We start from the raw sequence: 22550 nt of genomic DNA on the forward strand, positions 1-22550 counted from the left end.
ATATGTGTGTGTATATATATATATATATATATATATATATATACACATATATATATTTATATACACACACATGCATAACATTTTTATCCACTGAATGAATGAAATGAGGGAGACGTATATAAGAGAGGCCGGTAGGACACTGAACATAAAAACGACCCTCCCTTCCTTCCAAGTCGGATCCTCAAAGATTTTCTGGCCTAGATCTTTTAAGCTATTTCAACCCAAGTGTGGGTTGGCTTACAAACATGTTGCTAACAGAATTTCTCTCTTCAGAAATGGATTCTCAGGCTTTGGGAAGTTTTATCTCCTCAAAACCTTCTCGTTGCGATCCATGCCATTTAATTTATGAGATGTCCACTCTTTGCTTGGAGCATTAATAAAGGAGTTGATTCGAATGCATCTGCGAGAAAATCTACATTAACGTGAGAAGAACTCTTTAGGTACGTTATGCAATATATAAAAAGTAAGAATACTGAAATGACTAACTCTCGAGAAATTATATTTCCTTTAAAAACTTGAAACATGAATTAACAGAAGGGATGCAACATATTGACCGAAAGCTGCCAACATTAGCGAAAAAAAGAATAGATTTTATTGAATAAATAAGAGAACCTTTAGATGTGTTTGCTAGTGGATGAGAACAATATATTGAGAAACAGATTTAATTTTGTGATTTTTCGTGTGTACATTTTGCAAGAATATTCTTCTGTAAGTTAATCAGAAGTAATAATGAACTGATAATTTCGATGTTTTCATAAGTACAATGGTATCTCTCCTGGAATGATAAAGTATTAACTCCCACAGCCTTTCACGCAATGAATTGCCGCGGAAAATTTACAATTTTTTTGTTTCACAGCATGTTGCATGTTTTATTCCCACTGCATATGTCATGCAGGCGTTAGCGCTACTAAAATACTCTATGTACTTGTATATATATATATAAGATTGTACGGAAAAACTCACACAAGCGGCACAATAATGGGCTGACACAATATAACACAAATAGAATAGAATAGCAACATCTAAAAGGACACTCACACGGTAAATTGTTCGAGCTTTCGGCCCTATCAGAGGCCTTCTTCAAGAGAGACGGAGTCGGACGGGAGTCTCTCTTGAAGAAGGCCTCTGAGAGGGCCGAAAGCTCGAACAATTTACCGTGTGAGTGTCCTTTTAAATGTTGCTATTCTATTCTATTTGTGCTATATTATATATATATATATATATATATATGCTTAAAAAATTGAGCAAATAAGAGCAAATGATTATATAGGAGAAGATCAGTCTGGGTTTAGGATAGATAGATAGATAAATGGATGGATAGAGGTCTTTATATGGGCGATATTGAGACCTAATTGTCCCTTCTTCCATTTAACCCTTAAAAGGAAGGGGAAAGAAATATACGATTCCGTTGCAATAATGAGATCACTAATCGAGAGGAATATAAAATACAATCACAGCGTATTTTCCAATTTTGTAGATTTCGAAAAGGTGTTTGATAGAATGAATTCGAAAAAACTAATGAGTATATTGCAGAAAATAGGAACAAATTGGAGGGATAGGAGACTAATCTGCAACTTGTATATATCTCAGACTGCTCAAGTGCGAGTGGGGAACGGAGAGTCCGGATGGGCAGTGTTAGGAAGAGGTATAAGGCACGGTTGTCTATTATCTACGGTGCTGTTCAACGTATATGTGGAGGAAATAATTAAAGAGACGTAGAAAGAACTGGACGTAGGAATGAAAGATGGAGGGAAATTCCTAAAATCAGTGAGGTTTGCTGATTGAAGCTCTAGTTTGTCAGTCAGCCAAGGGGTTGCAAGCATTGTTGAATGAATTGGAAATTCAGTGCGACAGGTATGGGATGAGAATCAATATTAAGAAAACTTGTTAGGTTGTGAGGTTGTTCGACTTTCCAGGAACAAAAAGGCTAAGCTAAACATTAAAATAGGAGGGCAAAACTGGAGCTGGTAGAACCGTTTACGCATCTCGGCAGTGTTTTGTAACAACACGGTCAGATTAGTAGGGACGTAAGGAGAAGAATTGTGCTAGGAACAGAGGCTTTCACAAGGTGGAAATTGTTGGTGACATGAACGCTGAGTAAGGATATTAAGAAAAGGCTTGTGAAAACTTTGATACGGAGCGTAAGTATGTACAACGCGGAAACATGGTCACTGAAGCAGGACGTAGATTGGAGGCTTTCGAAATGTGGGTGTTGAGAAGGATGGAGAAGATGAAACGGACCGAAAGGAAAACCAATGAGGAAGTACTTTGTATGTGGGGCAAATAGAGGGGATATTTAAGAGAAATCATAAATGGGCAGTAAAAATTGATGAAGAGCATACTGATCGGCAGTAGGAAGTTGCAGACTGTGATAGGCAAACGAGGAAATGGTGGGAACAGGATGGGGATGTTGGACGAGATGAAGGGAGGAAGTAGGTACACAGAGATGAAGAGGGGCTTGTTGTAGAGTAGGTTAAACCTGCATTAACCGGTAGAATACCTAATAATAATAATAATATAAAAAATATATTTTAATATATTTGTAATTAAAAAATACTATCTACTATGGTGGCACTTCTAATCATCAGATTATTGTTTGGCCCTCCTATGGAGTGCATTGAATCATATTTTCCTCTTCATTCTAAGGTGTTCATGATCTAGAATTGATCTCAGTGTATCAGGAAAATGTTTCAAATGCTTAAGAAACCCAAGGAGAGGAAAATTTCGAATTCTGCATTCATACCGAAATTATAAAATATAAACTTTCACGGAACAGACTGGAATTTAAGAAACTGATGGAAAGATATTCTAATAGAAAGATAACCAACAGTATGGTACCATCACCAAATAATGTAGTTCCAAAATTGTAAGGTATGATAAGAGGACAAGTAGATACGGGCATAAAATAGGTTAAATGTGTATATTGTACAGTGATTAAGAATTGCTAAGGTTTTAGAGAGGAAAGAAACGATTATATTTTAGAGAAGAAGCAAATAACATTATCATCCGTATATTATTTACCATCCCCATTATTTATACCCTTTGTAAACTTGTCTCATCTAACTGTATGAATTCCTTTCAATAACATTAACAACACCTGATTGGTCCTTTTGTCAAGGAATAAATGGAAGCTGTACTTTCTCCCATTATCATCGCTGTCGGCTGAAAATGTTAACCGCATGGGTCCTTGGTTTTTGACCCGAGACCTCTGGTTTCTTCGTCAGCCGATTCGTTTGCCATCCCCCCGAATTGCTGAGATTCCTCATATTTGAAAGTAATTTTTTTTTCTCGCTCCAACATCGATCCGATATCGGTTCCTCCCCTCCTCTCCCAAAAATTTTCTTCCCAAGAATGCTCTCAGATACCAGCATGGGGTTTTGGTGCGAGGCTTCCAACAATGGGCTCACGCCACCACGATGCGTGGATGTCAATGTCTCCTCGCGGCACACGCTTCTCTTTTGTCTTCTGGCCGTGAGCCGAGTGCCCTTTCACATCTCCATAACTTTTCTCTGCTAGGCCATTGCCCCGGGTGTATTTACTTCGTTAAAATTCCATAGGATATACCTTGCTCCAGGTAATTATTTACATTGAAATGCGAAAACATTTTGCTTGTTTAAAAGAAAAAATGATTTTTCCTTTCTCTTATGTATTCAAAAGATGAATTTACTGTACATGAAATAATAATTCGTAAATATTGTTTTATTACATTATTAATGATTTTTTGGAACATACGCATGTTCACTTTTATGTGGACGAAAAGAACTAAAATTTTATTACGAGAGTATATCATTCATTTCTGTGTTTGTTGTCTGAAAGACGGACGTTAATAACGTTACTGAGGAACACAAGGGTATTACGAGGAGCTGAGAATGTAACAGACCCTTAGTTGGTAGTTTCAAAAGTAGATCTATGGAGGAAAATCGGGTGAAAGAAGATTACTGTGGAAAAGCATTTGATAGTTGAAGATGTAAAACTGCTAAGGCAAAAGTTTAAGAATTCCTTTGACTTCTTCTTAAGATTCTTTCTGTTACTATGCAATGTACTTTTTCCCTTGAAATCTTTATGACTAACTTCCATTCCTAAAAATATCTTGCTAGTTTGTTTCTCGCCGTATGGCAATCCTTCGTGAATTGAGTCACTATGTAATATTTAAGTAATATTTCCCTAAAATCGTTGAATCTTTTCATTGAAGTTATATCATTAGGAGTGCATATTATTAGGTTAAATAGCCATTCATTCACTTTTGCGAGCTCAACGAAGTTACACTAAATAATGCTTTACCACAATTGGGAACAGGTTATTGATTACATTTTAAGAACTTAGATTAGGTAACTCAAATATTAGGTCATGAATCTAAGATTAATGAGAGAGTAAATGCGCAATCGTTACCATTCAAATATCTGCGATTGAGAGAATTTTCATTATTTTCGGTATTGATATTTTATACAGCAGATAGACTTCCATTCTTCAGCAGCTCGGAAATCTTGTCATTGCTCTATGATTTATGTCAATTAGATCACAAATTTTATTTCTGTCAATGGCCTACGGCCATATGAGTATAATGTGATTTTATGTTAATTGATTAATTAATTTTTTATTTACTTCTTTGTTCCTCTCTAATTTCCTCCCCCATCCTTTGCACATTTGTAAAAGTACAGCTGGGGTTGATTCTTCCCATAATATGTGAGTGTCTCGTTCCAAATTTGGAATTTGCTAATAATTTGGGCGCAACATGTAACTTGCTTGTCCGATTTTAATCCGATTCAATTTTATCCCAAAAAATGAGGATTTTCTAGTATTTTCTGTCTTAAATTCAAAGGATCAAAATCAAAGATGCAACTGATCTTTCTTCTTTAAGTGTCGACTGATAAAATGGGAATCCGTTCATTTTCAAGGATTCAAATAGATTCTTTCCGGAAAGAAATTAAAGCCCTTTTCCGACTCTGTAACTACTTGCCTGTTATTTTATCAATAAAGTATGTATTTATCAATTAATTTAGGGGTACTTCAACAACAACGTTTTTAGTAATCAGTTTATTCGTGAGGTAATAATAATGAAATATCACATGGGTACCCTTGCATTTCCGCTCAGACACCGTGGCCGCGGAGTCATATTCGAGCAGCCGGTGCAAGAGAGTGCTTGGCTGCGATCATTTGAATCTCCGTTTCGATAAAGTTTTGGTCTTCTCCATTGCAATACCTCTGTTTTAATTTGTCACTTTTATTTATTTCAATTAATTCTATTAAAACTATGAAAAATTTAATCGTTGTAATTATGTACAAAATGTATCTCATATCAGCCGTCTGTTTTCTATGTCTATGAAAAATCTCTTCCCACTTAGCTGGAATATATTTTCGAAGACTTATTGACAGTCTTGTCTGCCAAGATATAAACTAATGGCATGAGATTCCATGAGTTTGTTTCATAAAATTTGAGAAGTATCTTCATAATTGTGTGTTGAGTGATTTTACGTCTGCATTTCATTTCTCTCTGTCTGCTTCACCCGTCCGTCTCCATCTCTTCTTAAAAGGCCCCTTTGAACATTTTGCTCGGAGAAAGCCGAGGAGTGGAAGTGATCATTTCAACCCTCCCCCTTTCAATTCTTCGCCCCCTACCCACACATTTCCCGGCCCGCCACTCCTTTCGCCTCCCCCTGATATTTCCGGAGCGCCCCTTTCCATGAAGCATGATTCCTTGGGCCTTTTGACGACCCCTCTCTCTGATGTTATTTCAACACTCGGAGCTTTTAATTCCTATCCTACAATCTCCGTTCCCTCCGAGAATAAAGTTAATGTATGAACTCCTGAAACCCTCCCTTTCCTATCGTAATTCATTCCGGTCCTTCACAGCTTCGTTGATGACTAAAACCGAGTGTACTTCATCCATTGTCGATCTAAAAAGACTTGCTCTCTCTTTCTTCGTGCTAAAATCGCATTGAATGAAACTTATGATTATGTGTAAATTATATCTGATGAATGCACTGAAAAATGGAATTTCTACTTCTTATTTTTTACAAATCGGCACGGGTGTGTTAGGTCACCAGCCTAATTATTTGCCTGATGAGTGATTATTGGTATTGGCTAAACTTTGGTCAGGTATTCTCACACCGAACTATATCATCTATTATTGAAGACACAAATATTATGAAACAGATGATGCCTTATGCGGTGTTATTTAGCCATCGTAGAATTGAAAGATATTCTACAAAATGAGTCTTATCAGTGGTGGGACGTTCCCATGTTACTATAGGCTAGCTTCCACTTTTTTAGCCTTGAGCTTTATATTGAAATAATAATGGTTCCGTAATGATCGACATCATAGGTATCAAACTGGCCCGTTTGGTAAAGAAATGCTCATTTATGTAAACGAAAGCCTTTTTCACTGTAATGAGTGAATAGTTTAATTACGTTTTTGTTCTGTAAAGGTACGTTAAATTTTTATTTTGCATTGTTTGAATACACGATGCAAAATAAATCATACAATTCGAAGCTATTGGATAGGCTGTTGCGTGCTCAAATAACTAGGAAGAAGAATTTTATAGAGATATATTTGAACAGTGTCTTCTTTGATCTTCTAGGATGATGGCTATTTTTTCTTCGAAATTGATATATAGTTGAAATTATCCAATAACACATATGTCTCTCGTTAATAACCTAAAACACCAATCCCAGTAAGCCTCTCCCGTAACGAAACGTAACGTAATGGTGAACATTCCATTTCCCCAAAAGCCTTATGCAACTATAAGGGTGCCCCTGGATTACGTAAAAATTTGTTTCGTGAAAATTGGATGAAGTATTTGGCGAAAAAAAAGTGTTTTTAACGATCATAATCCCACTTTCGGCTTTCAATTTTTTCAATGGCTAAGACGCTTTTATTTGACCTTCCACGCTTACTCTCATTCTTTGTGATGACCTCTCTGTTGTAATTGAGACCCTACCAGACACCCGTTAGGGTTTTAAAATAATTAATAGTCCAATAGTGCAAATCTACGTATATTCCTCGTCTACTCTAAACACCAAGTCCCAGGCAAATTAGTGGTCGTTAAATGATTACCCCCCCCCCAGATTTCGAAAAAGCGTTTGATAGGGTGAATTGGGAAAAACTAATGAGTATATTGCAGAAAATAGGAATAGATTGGAGGGAAAGGAGGCTAATCTGCAACCTGTACATGTCTCAGACTGCTCAGGTACGGGTGGGGAACGGGGAGTCCGGATGGGCAGTGTTAGGAAGAGGTGTAAGGCAGGGTTGCCCATTATCATCGTTGCTGTTCAACCTGTATGCAGAGGAAATGATCAAAGAGGCATGGGAAGAACTCGAGGTAGGAATGAAAGTGGTCGGGGGATTCGTAAAATCAGCTAGGTTTGCTGATGACCAAGCTTTAGTTTGTCAGTCAGCCAAGGGGCTGCAAGCATTGCTGAGTGAATTGGAAATTCAGTGCGACAGGTATGGGATGAGAATCAATATTAATAAAACAAAGGTTATGCGATTTTCTAGAAAGAAAAACGGCAAGCTTAACATTAAAATAGGAGGGCAAAAACTAGAGCAGGTAGAACAGTTTACGTATCTCGGTAGTGTTTTGGACCAACACGGTCAAAGTAGTAGGGATGTAAGGAGAAGAATTGCGCCAGGCAAAGAGGCTTTCACAAGGAGGAGAGAGTTGATGACGGGGACTTTGAGTAAGGATGTTAAGAAAAGACTCGTAAAAACTTTGATATGGAGCGTAGCTATGTACGGTTGCGGAAACGTGGTCATTGAAGCAGGAGGATAGACGTAGATTGGAGGCTTTTGAAATGTGGGTGTGGAGAAGAATGGAGAAGGTGAAATGGACAGAGAAGAAAACAAACGAGGAAGTACTTGGTATGGTGGGAGAAGAGAGGGGTTTGTTGGGAGAAATCCTATGGAGGCAGGAAAAGTGGATGAAGGGGGTATTGACCGGCAGTGGGATGTTGAAGACTGTGATAGAGGGTAGAATGTTGGGCAAAAGAGGAAAGGGAAGGAACAGGATAGGGATGTTGGACGGGATGAAGGGAGGAAGAAAGTACTCAGAGATGAAGAGGGACCTGATATAGAGTAGGATGATGGTTTTTGTGTTTTGTTAGGAGTAATAAAATATTTGTTTGGTAGTTGTGTCCATCGAAAAACCTACCTTAACCGGTAGATTACCTTAAAAAAAAATGAGTCCCCAGGTTTTTGTGGCCCGTAAAGGGGAGAGGTTTCCGGTGGAGAAATTATTAGATGCAAAACAAGTGTCTAGGTCACTTTTCACTAAAAACTAATAAAAATTTAAATTAATAGTTAAAAAATTAATCCTAAAAGTCCCCTAAAGCACCTCCACAAAAAGTACCTTTGCTCAAATTATATATTGGTTTAACTTACTATGTTTTCCTCGGCATAAATATCCTGCAATCTCATTATTCTGACTTTATTCAAAGCAACCGTTTCCTCGTCTCATAGTCTTCGTAACACACGCCTTCGTAACACACTTCATGCCACGCTCTCCCTAGCTTTTCCCACAAACCTCATTCTTTGCTTAGACTTTCCTCATTTTATTGTACTCTATCTTTACTGTCATTTAATTTGAGTATATGTAGGTGTATTCTTAATTTATATATGTATATGTATGTATGTATGGGTGTATATGTGCGTAATTATGTATGTATTTATGTATGTGTATGAATGCATGTATGTATGTGTGTGTGGATATGTATGTATATGTGTAGGTATGTGTATGCATATAGGTATGTATGTGTGTGTATGTGTATGTATGTGTATGTGTGTGTGTGTATATATATATATATATATATATATATATATATATATATATATATATATATATATATTTTTTTTTTTAAGGTAATCTACCGGTTAAGGTAGGTTTTTCGATGGACACAACTACCAAACAAATATTTTATTACTCCTAACAAAACACAAAATCCATCATCCTACTCTATATCAGGTCCCTCTTCATCTCTGAGTACTTTCTTCCTCCCTTCATCCCGTCCAACATCCCTATCCTGTTCCTTCCCTTTCCTCTTTTGCCCAACATTCTACCCTCTATCACAGTCTTCAACATCCCACTGCCGGTCAACACCCCCTTCATCCACTTTTCCTGCCTCCATAGGATTGCTCCCAACAAACCCCTCTCTTCGCCCACCATACCAAGTACTTCCTCATTTGTTTTCTTCTCTGTCCATTTCACCTTTTCCATTCTTCTCCACACCCACATTTCAAAAGCCTCCAGTCTACGTCTATCCTCCTGCTTCAATGACCACGTTTCCGCGCCGTACATAGCTACGCTCCATATCAAAGTTTTTACGAGTCTTTTCTTAACATCCTTACTCAAAGTCCCCGTCATCAACTCTCTCCTCCTTGTGAAAGCCTCTTTGCCTGGCGCAATTCTTCTCCTTACGTCTCTACTACTTTGACCGTGTTGGTCCAAAACACTACCGAGATACGTAAACTGTTCTACCTGCTCTAGTTTTTGCCCTCCTATTTTAATGTTAAGCTTGGCCTTTTTCTTTCTAGAAAATCATATATATACTTTTTTCTTTTCGATGAGCAAATCTGTGCTAAATGAATTTATGTCTGTCTATATGTATTTATGTGTACATATGAATGTAACTATAAGTTTAATGCCTAATATAATATGTATACGACGATGGGTTAAATGGAAGAAGGGACCATTTGGTCTCAATTTCGCCAAAATAAAGACCACTATCTATCTATCTATCTAACACACATATCCTCTCTTCACTAATTCCAATAGCAGCATGCTCGCTATCTGTACATAATTCTTCCTATCAATTGCATTTTCATGTTATATGTATAATTAGTTTGGAGCCTATTTCTCCTACCTTAGTTCTTCAAAAATAGCACGGAAATGCGCTTATTGCTCAAAAGTGTTTTGTTTTCCCTTCTTCTCCTAATATTGAAGTGAAACTTCACACGACTTTAGAATTTCTCGAATTAGTGCTTATGATATCTTCATTTTGTTCTCAAATTTGATCCATTGACACCCCGACTATGACTGATTGACAGCGAAGTATGGATTTGCCATCCTTCAATCTAGCAGCCAACTGTCATTCTTTTCCCACCCTTCCTGATGCCTCTCTTATCATTTTTTAGACTGCTTATCAAATACTTTGAAAAGATTGCCCTTTGGAGTACGTGATTGACATTCTCCATTTGCGGTGGGCTCTGCGGGTGTTGATTTCTTTTTCGGTCCGGTTGTCGCTCGTCAATGACTATCATTCGCCCAAAACCCCCAGAGAACTCCCTCCAGCCCCCTTTCGCCTCCACCCCCCTTCGGTCTTCATCTCCCCAGCGAAGGCAGCGGAAGATAAAGCGAGGCGCGGACCCGGAAATAACCACCTTTGGGTGAGAACAGCATAGGAGACCGAAGAGTGCCATGGTTTTTTCAATACCAGCTGCCCTCTACCTAGGTCACCATAGCACTATTGAATGAATTCTCATAGATAATATATATTCTCCGAAAGAAGACTAACTTGGAGAGATTGGGGTGAGCTGTATTTGTTGTACAGCCTAATTCAGCGTAAATGGGTAATAATTCACAAGAATTCCTTGCAGTCACTCAAAATATGAAATATGTGCAATGTAGAGGCTACTCTCATTGTAATGTAAAGTAATGACTGATAAAATTTGTTGTCTCTGGCGTAACTTTATGGAATTTGCATAACATATTGAAATTTAATGAAATAATGGACTTTGTAATTCCACACACTTTTTTTTTTAACACGAACCATGTTTCGACGTTGAACGTCATCATCAGGTGGTCCTCATAAAAGCACGCTGGCTATATATACCTTCTGATCATAGGAGGGGGGGGGTTGGTCAGAGAGGGAGGTTGGAGGGGCAAAAAGGTTACAATGTAGCTGGGAAGAAAAGAGAATTACATTTTTGATTTAGAAGAGTGGTAGGTCTAGGAGTGGGGAGTGGGAGGGATACAAAATTTCGTTGGCAAGTTCATCTTTCCAACGGACACATTTCAAAATTTCTAACTGCTCCAAAGCATCGAGCCTTTGACCTTTATCTCCTAAATGAATAATTTTTGTCACAAAGTTACTTAATTTAATTAAAACAGCATTAAACAATGGTTATTCAGAAGATCTAATTAATAAACTTTACCGGTATAAACTTGCAAAAATAGCCGAAATCCACATTTACAACCCCGAACATTTAAAAGATCCCACTGTCAAATGGCGGAGAATACTATATTTTGGGACTATTTCTCAAAAAGTCATTAAAGGTTTTCCTAAAGGAAAAATTAAATTTGCCTTTTACAGTGGTTCATGCCTAAAGAACCTGATCTCTCACACTAAAGACAAAGTCCCCAAAAACGAGAGGAGTGGAGTGTATGAGTTAAAGTGCTCGGATTGTAGCACAAAGTATATTGGGCAAACAGGACGGAAATTTAAAGAAAGGATTAAAGAACACCAAACATGTGTAAAAAATAAGAACATAACATCCCTCTTTGCAAAGAACACGACAGTGCCTGCTTGCGAATACCTTCTGCAACGGCATCGCGACGATTCCCCAACCCCCATACAGTCCCGAGTTGGCACCCACATATTAACTCCTATTCCGAAAAGAGAAATCCTCCCTCAAAACACATCACTATTGGACCCTAAGTGCCATTAAGAAGCTTGGCCCTTAAGGACCTTTCGGAATCCGCCTACCTGGGAGCCTTTGAGTCCTGATAGAGCCGTTGGCAAAATTATGTCGATGCTCAAGGGACGTACTTTGAAGAAATTTGCGGCATTTTTGCAATATCTGAAAAAAACTCTGAAAATATTTTCCGAAACTTTACCCGATACTTTTAATGCACTCAATGCATAAGAGGTCAAAAAATTACTTTTGGAAAATATTTCCCTATTAAAAAATCGATTTCCTAAGGAAACGAAGCGGGAATGTTAACACTCACTCGGCGTTAACCATTCCACCAGGGAAGGCGGAGGCGAGGATGGATGAGCAATGCGTTGTCCGGAAAAGCCCGACATAGAAAGGCCTTAATAGCGCCATGTTGACACAAAAAGGCTTTGTATCAGTGCGCATCCGCCCACTCCTTTCAGTATAAGGTATAGTATAATAGGTGACGAAATTTGTAAGGCTAAAACCCTTACATGTTTCGTCACGTATTGTTTGGAACTAGGAGGGTAAACGGAAAAATCTGTTTGTTTTATGTTCTTCATGAAAATTGGCACAAGAGAAAGGTAAAGAAGGTAAGGTAAATTGGCAGCATTACCAGGTCACGTATTGCATTCAGAACTGCATTGGTGTTTCATTTATTAAACTAAAGTAGTAGTATTGTTTAGTGAAGGCGACCCACAGCTGAGGTCATTTGCGCCATAGGGGATGGACAGGAAAGGATGAAGGGTGGGGAGACACCCGGCGTCGGCATTAGCCTACTCTTTACGAAAGGCGCCAAGGGATCCGCAGCTTAAGGGGTCCCGCGGGTGCTGACTGATGAACAGAGACAAAAACGTGTGGACATTTGTCAGGGACTCCTAGATTGAGCCAATGCCGACCCAGAGTTTCTTAAAACCATCGTAATCGGTGACGAAACCTGGGTTTGCGGTTATGATGTTAAGACAAAGGCCGAGTCTTTCAGTGGAAAGGTCCTCATTCTCCGCGACCAAAGAAGGCTCGCATGTCCCGGCCCAATGTGAGGTTCATGCTGGTGTGTTTCTTCGATTGGCAAGGGCTGATTCATTACGAATACGTCCCTCAAGGTCAAACCGTCAACAAAGATGTCTACTTTAAGTTTATGAAGAGGCTGAGGGTCGCAGTGAGTCGAAAGAGGCCGGATATGGGGAGAAACAATGCATGGCGTTTCCATCACGATGACGCGCCAGCTCACACGGCGCTGATCGTGATGAGTTTTTCGCCAGAACCGGAGCTTCCGTGATCCCGCAGCCGTCCCACTCTTCAGACGTGGCTCCATCAGACTTTTTTCTATTTCCAAAGTTAAAATCAACCTTGAAAGGGCGCCGAGTTGACTCCAAAGCGGGCATTAAAAGTAATTGTTACGGCGGCCCTTAAGATGATCTAAGGCGAGAGCTAGAAGCAACGTTGGCAAAGGTGTGTCGTCAGCTAAGGCATGTACTTTGGGGGCGACAAGTTCAATAAAGCTGTATCTGTCGACATAAACAAGTAACAAAATCAGTCCTGTCTTTTTTGATCACACCTTGTATATCTACGCAGCGTTTAATCTTGCCCTCGCTTGTAAATTGAATATCTTTACTATTTCTATGATGACTTTGGTTCTTCCAATTATGATGCCTTATTGTCTGGGGAAAAACGAATATTTTTATCTCTCTGTACTGGAGTTTATCTCCCTTATCTTATCTTAGTGGTCTGTGTCTATATAGTTAGGGTTCATAATAATTTCTTTGGTGTCATTGTGAAACTCGTTTGTTCTAAACATTTCTAAAGGTCTCAGTCTCGTTTGCTCTCTTCAAATCTCTAGCTGCTACCATCATAATTCCTCTAAAAGGCCAGTTACACTCGTCTTCTTCCTGTAACAATTTATAGCAAATCTCGCGGATTTTCTCTGTGATTCATTTAACACTTTTAGCCACACTTTCTCCCAAGAATCCCGAATACTTGCGGCGTATTCCAAATGTGGCCTAGGTGAAGTAAAATAACAACTCTCTTTTATCCTCTCATTACACTTGTTCTGCGTCAGCCTCTCAACTAATTCTCAAGCGCACATCCCTAAAAGTGCTTCCTTCAATGACTAGCGGGCAACCTTCCACTACACGTCGACTCTGCTTGCTAACATTCGCCCCATTTACCCCTATCTTCCTTTCTCTTTCCCTGCATGCCTTGTGCTTGAGTTTTACCTTCCGATTGAAAGGTGACCGTGCCACTGCAATATTTTTGAGTGGGTTTTTGCGTGCTTTTGTGCGGGAATAACTCTCTTGACGATATTTAAATTTTACTCACCGTTGCACTTCAAGCAGTATTAAGTAAGCTCTACCCTCACGTATCAAAACGTTCACATTGTACGAGATGGCTCTAGATACCAGAGGCCTGCGTGAATTTGATTGTCATCAGTTTGGAATATGTTACTATATGGACAAAAAGAGGAAACCCATAAAAGTCTAAACGAGTGCATCCCGTCCCGCCTTTCTTGGCTCTTTCGGATCGGCATCACTTTCAAATCCCAGCACAGAGAACGGCAAATGGGCTGGCAACATCCCAATAAACCTGCGATAAGGTTTTCGTGACGGTTGTATATCACGTGAATTTTTCGTTCTGGAGTGCTTTATTGGAACATTTTTGACGCCAATTTACTTCACTATGCACTGGCAATCAAGCTGTTTTTACTTTTATTTTTTCTCCAAAATATTGCTTGATCATGACCCAACAAATTCCATGCCAAATGAAAGGACAAGAAAATATTTTCATTCCTATAACCGATGTCATAAATCAGGCGCAAATTTTGCCTTGGTCATCAGAAAACCTCTATTCTATCAGAATAAATCTGCGGAAACTAGAACAAGCTGATGTTTAGTGCTTACATTTATTACTTTGTTTTTCTTATAAACACGTAGATATAGTAGTAGATATATTTTTATTTATCCATTTAACGACTCTATTGGCAAGCGAGGGGGCATCCCGGCCGCCACCGGAGTTGGCAAATATAGTCCATGATGGACTTCTTATGTAGCTTTATTTGCCTGGAACGGAACAGGAATAGATATAATAACCTGTACGCGTAGGTTTTGAGAGGATTATGCGTGAAATTCAATTTGAATACGAAAAATTATTTCCTGTGAAAAGCCGTAAATTAGGCGTGTTGTTCAGTGACCATACATTAGCCTTGAGCAAACTTATTTTATTCATTAAAAATGAATTTAGGTGAACATATTCAACTGTATTTAATTTATTCTTCATTGTAAACTCTATAAAAAGTGAGAGGCATTTTAATAATATGGGTTAAATTATCCGTTAGCATATATGACCCTCTTTTCGGTATCACACCTACCCAACTTTAATATGCTTCGGGCAGACTTAATATCCTCTGCTTACAAAGTTGTTTGATTTCTTGTTTTACTGCGACTACCAGCTTTGTTATTGGTAATTTCTTTTAAGATGTGATTTTCTATCAAACTTCCCGAAATCTTTGGTTGTCGATGATGCATGGCACAGTAAGGTCCATTGTAGGCAAAGGCAAGTGCCCATAGTTCATCTAACGTCAAATCTGAGTAATATCTGTGTCATCTTGATTTTTTTTTAAAGTTCATGATCTAGTTGAATCGACCGATCTTGCGTGTCCTTTCGTTGGTGTCGCTTCTGTCTCCGATCGAACACGCCCTCACGTTCTCTTCAGCCCCGCCCGCGCCAGAGTCGAATGCTTCCCGGCAGATATCATCACTTCTCTGATCGATTGTTTTTGTTGTCTCCGCTGCCTTGAAGGGATGCGTAATAAAAAATCATTGCCCCTTTACCGTTATTATGTCCTGCCGCGTTTACGATCCTGTTTTGTCATCATTATTCTCACCTCGGTCGTAATGGGAAGCGGGCCACGTGTAATCACTGGCTGGATGAATAAAAACGCCGTGGTAAGAAACGGGATTGGAAAGCATGGCGGACGGAGGAGATTGTGAAGCCCTGCGAGCGGAATAATTAATTTTCTCTCCCGTGATGAAGCCGAGGCCCGAAAGATTTTTGCAGCACCATCCTTTGGTTTTCATTTCTTCGGCGTCAATTTTCCTCCTTCCTGTAATCACTTAAATACTCTTTTCCAAATGGGGCTGATTGATTAAAAAATACGAATTCGTACACGACTTTCGAAATCTCCCGGAAGTAATTATCTTCCTCTTGAGTGAATTTTGAGAAAAAAAGTTTCCCTAAAATTTAGAGTCAGCCACACTCTTTTTATTTATTGGCTTCCCACTCTCTCTTTCGCTTAATCAATTTAGCAGAAGGTCCAAGAAAAGGCCTTTGTCCCAATCTTACTATTCCTTATCCATTTAAACTCCCATGTGTCTCTTTCCAATGATAAGTCAAGCGACATTTGTTTCTCATTAATTTTGTGGTAATGTATTAAAATTTGATTAACACAGTTACAACCACAGTAATCCACTTCTAAACCATGACTCGTTTCTGTAGTTTTGAAATAACATTCACAAACAGGGTCCGTCCAATAGGTTTCGGGACTAGTGCGCTGTGGCCTGAACGGAGCGGTGGATGGGGGTCCGACCGGTCGGCTCGGTAGAGGGGTCCCCCACCACTCAGGCGCACTTTAGTTCCGTCGCCTCAGGGCATCAGTTTAGACAGGAGGTGGATTATTGTGAACTGTGTTGTTTGTGGTGTCGTCGTGCCAGCATGGAGTGCACCGTCGAGCAACGCTACACTGTGAAGTTTTGCGTTAAACTCGGGAAATCCGCGTGGGAAACCGTTGAACTCAGTAAACAGGCTAATGGGGACGATGCCTTAAGTCGCACAAGAGTTTTTGAATGGCACAAAATGTTTAAGGAAGGCCGGGAGCTCGTCGAAGACGAGCACCGCGTCGGACGCCCGACGACCGCTCGAAACGATGCTCAGGTGGCCAAAGTGAAAAATGTTTTGGACTCTAACATGCGTTTAACCATCGCCCTTATTAGTGAGAAGATCGACCTTTCAGTCGGAACCGTCAACACCATTGTAACAGAGGATCTTGCGATGAGGAAAGTATGCGCGAAGCTGGTGCCGAAAGTCTTGAGCGAGGAACAAAAACTGCTGCAGGTGGAAATTTCACAAGAAATTTTGGACCGAGTCCAAAAAGATGAAGATTTTCTCGACAGCGTTATTACGTCAAAGGATAGCTCAAAAAGAGCTCAAAGGATATCGGTTTGACTCCTTCGAGGCGGTTAAAGCGGCGACGACAAAGGCTCTCAACAGTATTCCAGAAACCGACTTCCATCGGGCTTTTGACGAGTGACAGACGCGCTAGGTGTATTGATGCAGGAGGAATGTATTTTGAAGATTATTAAGTCATTGTAATGATAATGCAATAAATTTTGCTTTTTGGAACCAGTTCCGATACTTATTGTACGGACCCTGTGCAGGTATATTGCGAGGAATCGACATCTGTTTACATTGGGGAATGAGGGAAGTAAGAGATTATTGAAAAGGGGAGTAAAGAAGAGGAAATGGATAGTAATTGCCTCAAGAAAATGACTGACTAGGTTTATATTATATCATTTAACGATTGGAATTTTCAGCATAGGCATTGCCTATGCTGAATAAGCAACCAGAAATTTTAACATACAATAAAAACCTGATAACCTCTCAAAATAATTATGAATAATGAATTGATTTTCCTAAACGTCTTTCAATCAATGGTCATGGAAGTAGGTTCAATACTTTTATGTTAATTTTCATTATTGACCGAAGGAAGCTTTGGAATAGCATGAGATATTTAAGAGACTGATTGACCCTGAAGTGTCTCTTGCTTATTAATGTTTCAATGCTGCCCCTTTCTCCTGGCCTTGAGGGAGTCACTCATTATATTTCCTCCTCCAATTGTTCTCTTTAACCCTCTACGATTTCTCCCACCACCCTTTTTACAACTTTAGAAGAGGGTATTACCTAGTCATGATTCGCCGTTCAATTACAATTCAACCAAATTAGGGCGGTTTATTTAGATATGTGCATAATACTGATGATCATAATACTAACGTGCATAAGTAACATTTGCAGTTAGTATTAAAATTCAATATCTCCAAATTCTGAATCAGCTTCGACATTGAACCTAGCATCTTTTGGGTCGTTTTCGTCAACTTACAGCTCACGAACAGCTCTAAACTGGTGTTCACCGGCGTGAGACGCCATCCATGCTCGTGTTCCACCACCCATCGTTTTTTATACACACGTAAGCAATGCGTTTAATAATGCCAACATCACTTAAATATGACGCCCTTGATTGCTGGGATGTCGAATGTTGATCCCGAGGCATGTTTCATTGAAGAGCTGTGCACTCCTGTTATCCCTTAACTCTTTCTCGGCAACCCTTAAACCCTTTCTATCCCCGCCACTCTCTATTTGCGTTGCGACGTGATGGGTCGGCCGCTTCCCCTGCTTGGCCCTCGAGGGATGGCATGCCTGCCTCAGCCCCGCTGTTTTTATTCAATCCCGAGTCGAACTGCCCCCTTCATTCTCCCCAACACCCCTCTTCCGTCTCCGCCGTCCACATTTCACTCCGTGGGTCCTGTGGGCGCGCACGCCAAGGGGAAGTTTTAAGGGAATATATACGCCGATCGTCGACGATTTGAATATTAACTCAAGTGTTATCGAACCGTATTTGATAGGATGATTCATGCTAATGGCATCCCATTTATGTGAACAGTGCGTGATTCGCATCGGAAGAGTGGTAGAAACTCTCTTGGAATGGTAAATAGGAGCAAACTCCTTTTTTAGTCTTTATTTGTTTAATATTTTATGACACTTAATATCAAAACGTTAAAATCCAACGTTTCATTTCAATGGAGTTTTCTGGTATTAACTCTCGTGCTGTTCAAGCCAAAGCACGGAGTTATTTTTTTTAATGATTTAATTGTTAATTTTGTTTAATTTTATATGCTTCAAATGCACCATAGCATCGGCACATCTCTTCCAAATGAACATTGCTGACTCAAGAATAAGTCCATGGAAATCTAAAGTCACGGATGTGTTCTTTCATGCTCGACACAAATTGCTTCCGTTTTGTGTCTGAAATTTAATAAATAGATAGATAGATAGATAGATAGATAGATAGATAGATAGATAGCGGTCTTTATTTGGGCGAAATTGAGACCAAATGGTCCCTTCTTCCATTTAACCCATCGTCATATACATATTATATTAGCCATTTAAACTTTATAAATACACCTTTACCCCTTAAATAAATACACCTTTTTTAAATTTTTCGTCACGAAGAATTCACGTGTTGGTTGGTTGCTATTGTCACTTGACTCAGTCGTAAAAAATAAAAATTGCATTTGTTTAGATTGCATCTTCGAAGGAAAGGAAATCTCTCTACCGGATATTATGTTTTTAAGTTTATCAAAAACACTTACTGCTCATTAAACTTCCAGATACATAAAAAACCGCAAACCACGGCGCACAAATTTTCGACATCTCGACAGCTGTGAATGACTGACGCAAAGGGTACATTATTGCATGCATTCTAGATAAAGATACGTCATTAGTTTGATATTAACTGAAAAAACTGAAACCTTTTGAATAGATGTGATGATTCTATGGCGAATGTTGAAATCTCGATAAAATGAAATAAAGGTTCATTAAGCTACCTTGTACAGAGTTTATGCTTGTACTTACAGGGTCTGTCTCAAAAAGAAGCAGAATTAATCTGACAAAACATTTACCTCGGATCAAAGAACAAATTACTACAAATTACTAAAGTGCCCGTGGGCGCCCGAGTGTCCTCGTATCCACACTCACAATGCGTGTGTACAGAACCTCCTCTCTACACTTACAGAACATCTTGTGCCAGCGGAAAATCATTTCTTGGGACATTGCTTCATTTTGCAAATCCAATTTCCTTAGCTTAAAACAAAATTTTATCGCGTGTCGTTGTTCCATGGAGCTGGGCGTCGCGAATCCGTGATGCGACCCTAGAACAAGGATCCAGTCTAGAAGCGATCCGCATACTGTAACGACCCGTAGACAATTGGCGTGAGTCACGTTGCGTTCAAAAAACATCCCACCCTCTTTCCCATCACAAATCACCCCACTTCAGCCGTCCACGTTGGGAGGAAAAAATCATTTAACTTATCATTGCGATGGACCTGTTTAATTATTCTCACCATTAACGTTTTGTATTATTCTACCGTTCAAGGTATGTCATGAATGGACACAGAATATAATAATGCATGAAAATACATTTATTTGCTTTTGTTCTAACAAAAAAGTAAAAAAGTACCCGAAATCCGGCACTACAATTCACAAATCTTCGATTCTGCATAACTCCTTTCTCCCTACATTCCCTCCAATATGCTTCTTCTATTCCTACCCCCTCCTCGCTTGCCTAACGATCTCCCCTTTATTACAGTTTTCAACATCTCATCGTCTATTAAATTGCTCTGCATCGATATTCTCTGTCTCATTTTGATTACTCCCAATAATTCCCTCTCCTACCCAACCTCTACTATCCAGTACTTCATTTGTTTCCTTTCTGTCCACTTCACTTTTTCCACACCTCTTTACCCGCACATTTTAAAAGCATCCAACCATGCTTATCATCTATCGAGGATTCACCCTCAGATCTATGTCCTTCATTGTTTCATGGGATGATTAATTGAGATGGTTTCCCGTTGGCTTCATCAATTGTGTTTTAACTTGACCCCATCACTCAAATGGCTGCCCTAAAGGGGTCAGACGCCTATGGACCCGCCTTCTCTGGGGAACAGACGCTTCACGACTACTTTTCGTCTGGCTCCTACCCTTCGACCTATCTGGATGACTCTGCCAGGGTCAATTATCTTGGCCCCCTCCATCACAGCTCTGGAGGTAATCAGAAAGCACAAGCCCTTCCACCACGTCTAGGTTTTAGACCACTGGGAGGGCTGTTTTGGATATCTAGACGTAATTTACAGACACAGTTGTTCTTTCATTTAGCACCAATCTGCTTTTCAATACAAGTATAATCTATAGACATCGGTGAACTATCATTGTGTATCGTACGTATCATACGTTTGGTAGGAATGTTATACTGAAACCAAGATCCCTTCTCCGCTTATTCCTTCGGTTCCCTAATCTTTTGCCTCGACCCAATGACCCAACGAATTCAGAGTGGTCTAATCAGCCTACACAAAAGCGACTGTCGCCGTATTCTTTATCTTTCTCCCCCAATCATCCTTTTTCTTTTCCCCTCCGTCCTATCGCCTCCCTGCAGCCGCTCGCTCGCCCCAACCCCCTCCCCCTTACATCACCCTCGCTGCCTCCTCTTAATTGATTCTTCTTCCAAGCCCCGCTCCCAAATCTCTCATTCAACCTCTTGCCTCGGACTCCACCCTAGCCGCCTCCGCTCACAGAGATTCCCAACCCCGCGAACCATTCGAAACGGCGTCAATGTTTTGCCCTCACTGCTTCATCTTTCAATTGCTCTAATTTCTCGCAGCCACTTTGAAACATTTTCCCGAGAGCGTCGTCTCATTGCCTAATTGCGGTCCGAACCTTGAAAAGGAGCCATATCAGATGATGAAACCGCTCCTCTTCAATGCGCGCTTCTTTCTATCTGCCCCTATTCCATGCCAGAGTTCGTAGATTTAATGGAACCCTGCGATGGGGGAGTTTCGTGATGATTATTAAGAGACTAGTACTCTTGTCCGTGCAGTACATTTAGTATTTTATAATTTGCATTTAGTATTTTTATATGGTAGCAATTATGTGAAAACCGAAAAGGTGGTGTAATGCTAGCATAAGCGGAAATGTGACCAGAATTTTTTCTCTCTGTTCGTGCAAGGGTTTCGGGTGATCAGAATTTGCCACCGCGAGGGATCCGTGTAATTATTTACAAAGTAGCTGATTGGAAACATATTATATGAGTGCCCACCTGCTGTGATCAGACAAGTGAACACCCATTAGGTCCCTTATCGGCCTGACTGTTATTTATAATAATTCGGTCTCTAGGAAACCCGATGCCAAAACTGAAAATGACCTGTTCGATTCCTAGGGATAATGAAAACCTACTGAAGTTCCTGAAATCAAAATCCACTCTATCTGCCGTTAATTTGTGGAAATTACAAATATTGGGTGAAACTAGCGTAGAATACATCACTAATAAGTATCGGAACAAAGGGTTTTAGTATAAATATATTCTGAGGAAATTTTACACAATATTGTCCCTAGTGCCAGCATATTGCGCTTTCGACAATTTCCGAATTAAAACTTGATTATTTGTGGAGTCCTGGAATCATCACTGTGGATACCAAACAATTTAAGATTAGGGACACTGCCAGATGGCAAAGTGAAAGTACGGAGTGAAAAATATTGGCAAGGGATGTTATTGCAGATGAGTTTTAGAACGTATTGTCTAGAGGGATAGCAAGAAGAGAAAAGAAGGGACGATGAAAGAAAAAGAATTTTCGACGACTTAAGCGGTTATGAGAGTGATTGGATGCTGTTCGGTAAGTAATTATATAAGATTTAGCCCTGTTATTCTGGCCCTTTCCGTTCCCGATTGGCGGAGTGTAATAGGGGATTCTGATTATCTTGGCGAAGGGTTGCGTGTGTTTTCTGCGTATGCACTCGCCAAAATGTACCGACGTAAATTAGAACGTCTGTGAGGGGCACGCTTGAAGGTGATAAGAGGCGGAAGGTCTTCGTGCGCTGAGTAATTAACCTTAATACTCGCGTGGCTTAGGTACACGTACTCAGGTGAGGCCAATCTGACCCAGCATGAGAAAAGAAGCAGATGTGCTATTTTTTTCTGTCCACGAATTATTGAATTTGTATGCGATGTATCAAACGGTGAATTTTTTTGTAAATGCAGTCTATCCACCTAAGTAAGCCACAATCGCCGAGAAAAAAACCTGGAAAA

At 39.8% G+C, this 22550-nt stretch overlaps 1 protein-coding gene across 1 annotated transcript in view; it reads left to right on the forward strand.

The window, feature by feature from the left end:
• rdgC (retinal degeneration C) overlaps window positions 1-22550 on the forward strand; it is a 512344-nt gene that overhangs the window by 288592 nt on the left and 201202 nt on the right. The gene's annotated exons all lie outside the window — the stretch shown is intronic.

Source organism: Hetaerina americana, unplaced genomic scaffold (assembly GCF_022747635.1).
Source record: "Hetaerina americana unplaced genomic scaffold, ioHetAmer1.1.p SCAF_8, whole genome shotgun sequence".
Classification (NCBI taxonomy): domain Eukaryota; kingdom Metazoa; phylum Arthropoda; class Insecta; order Odonata; family Calopterygidae; genus Hetaerina; species Hetaerina americana.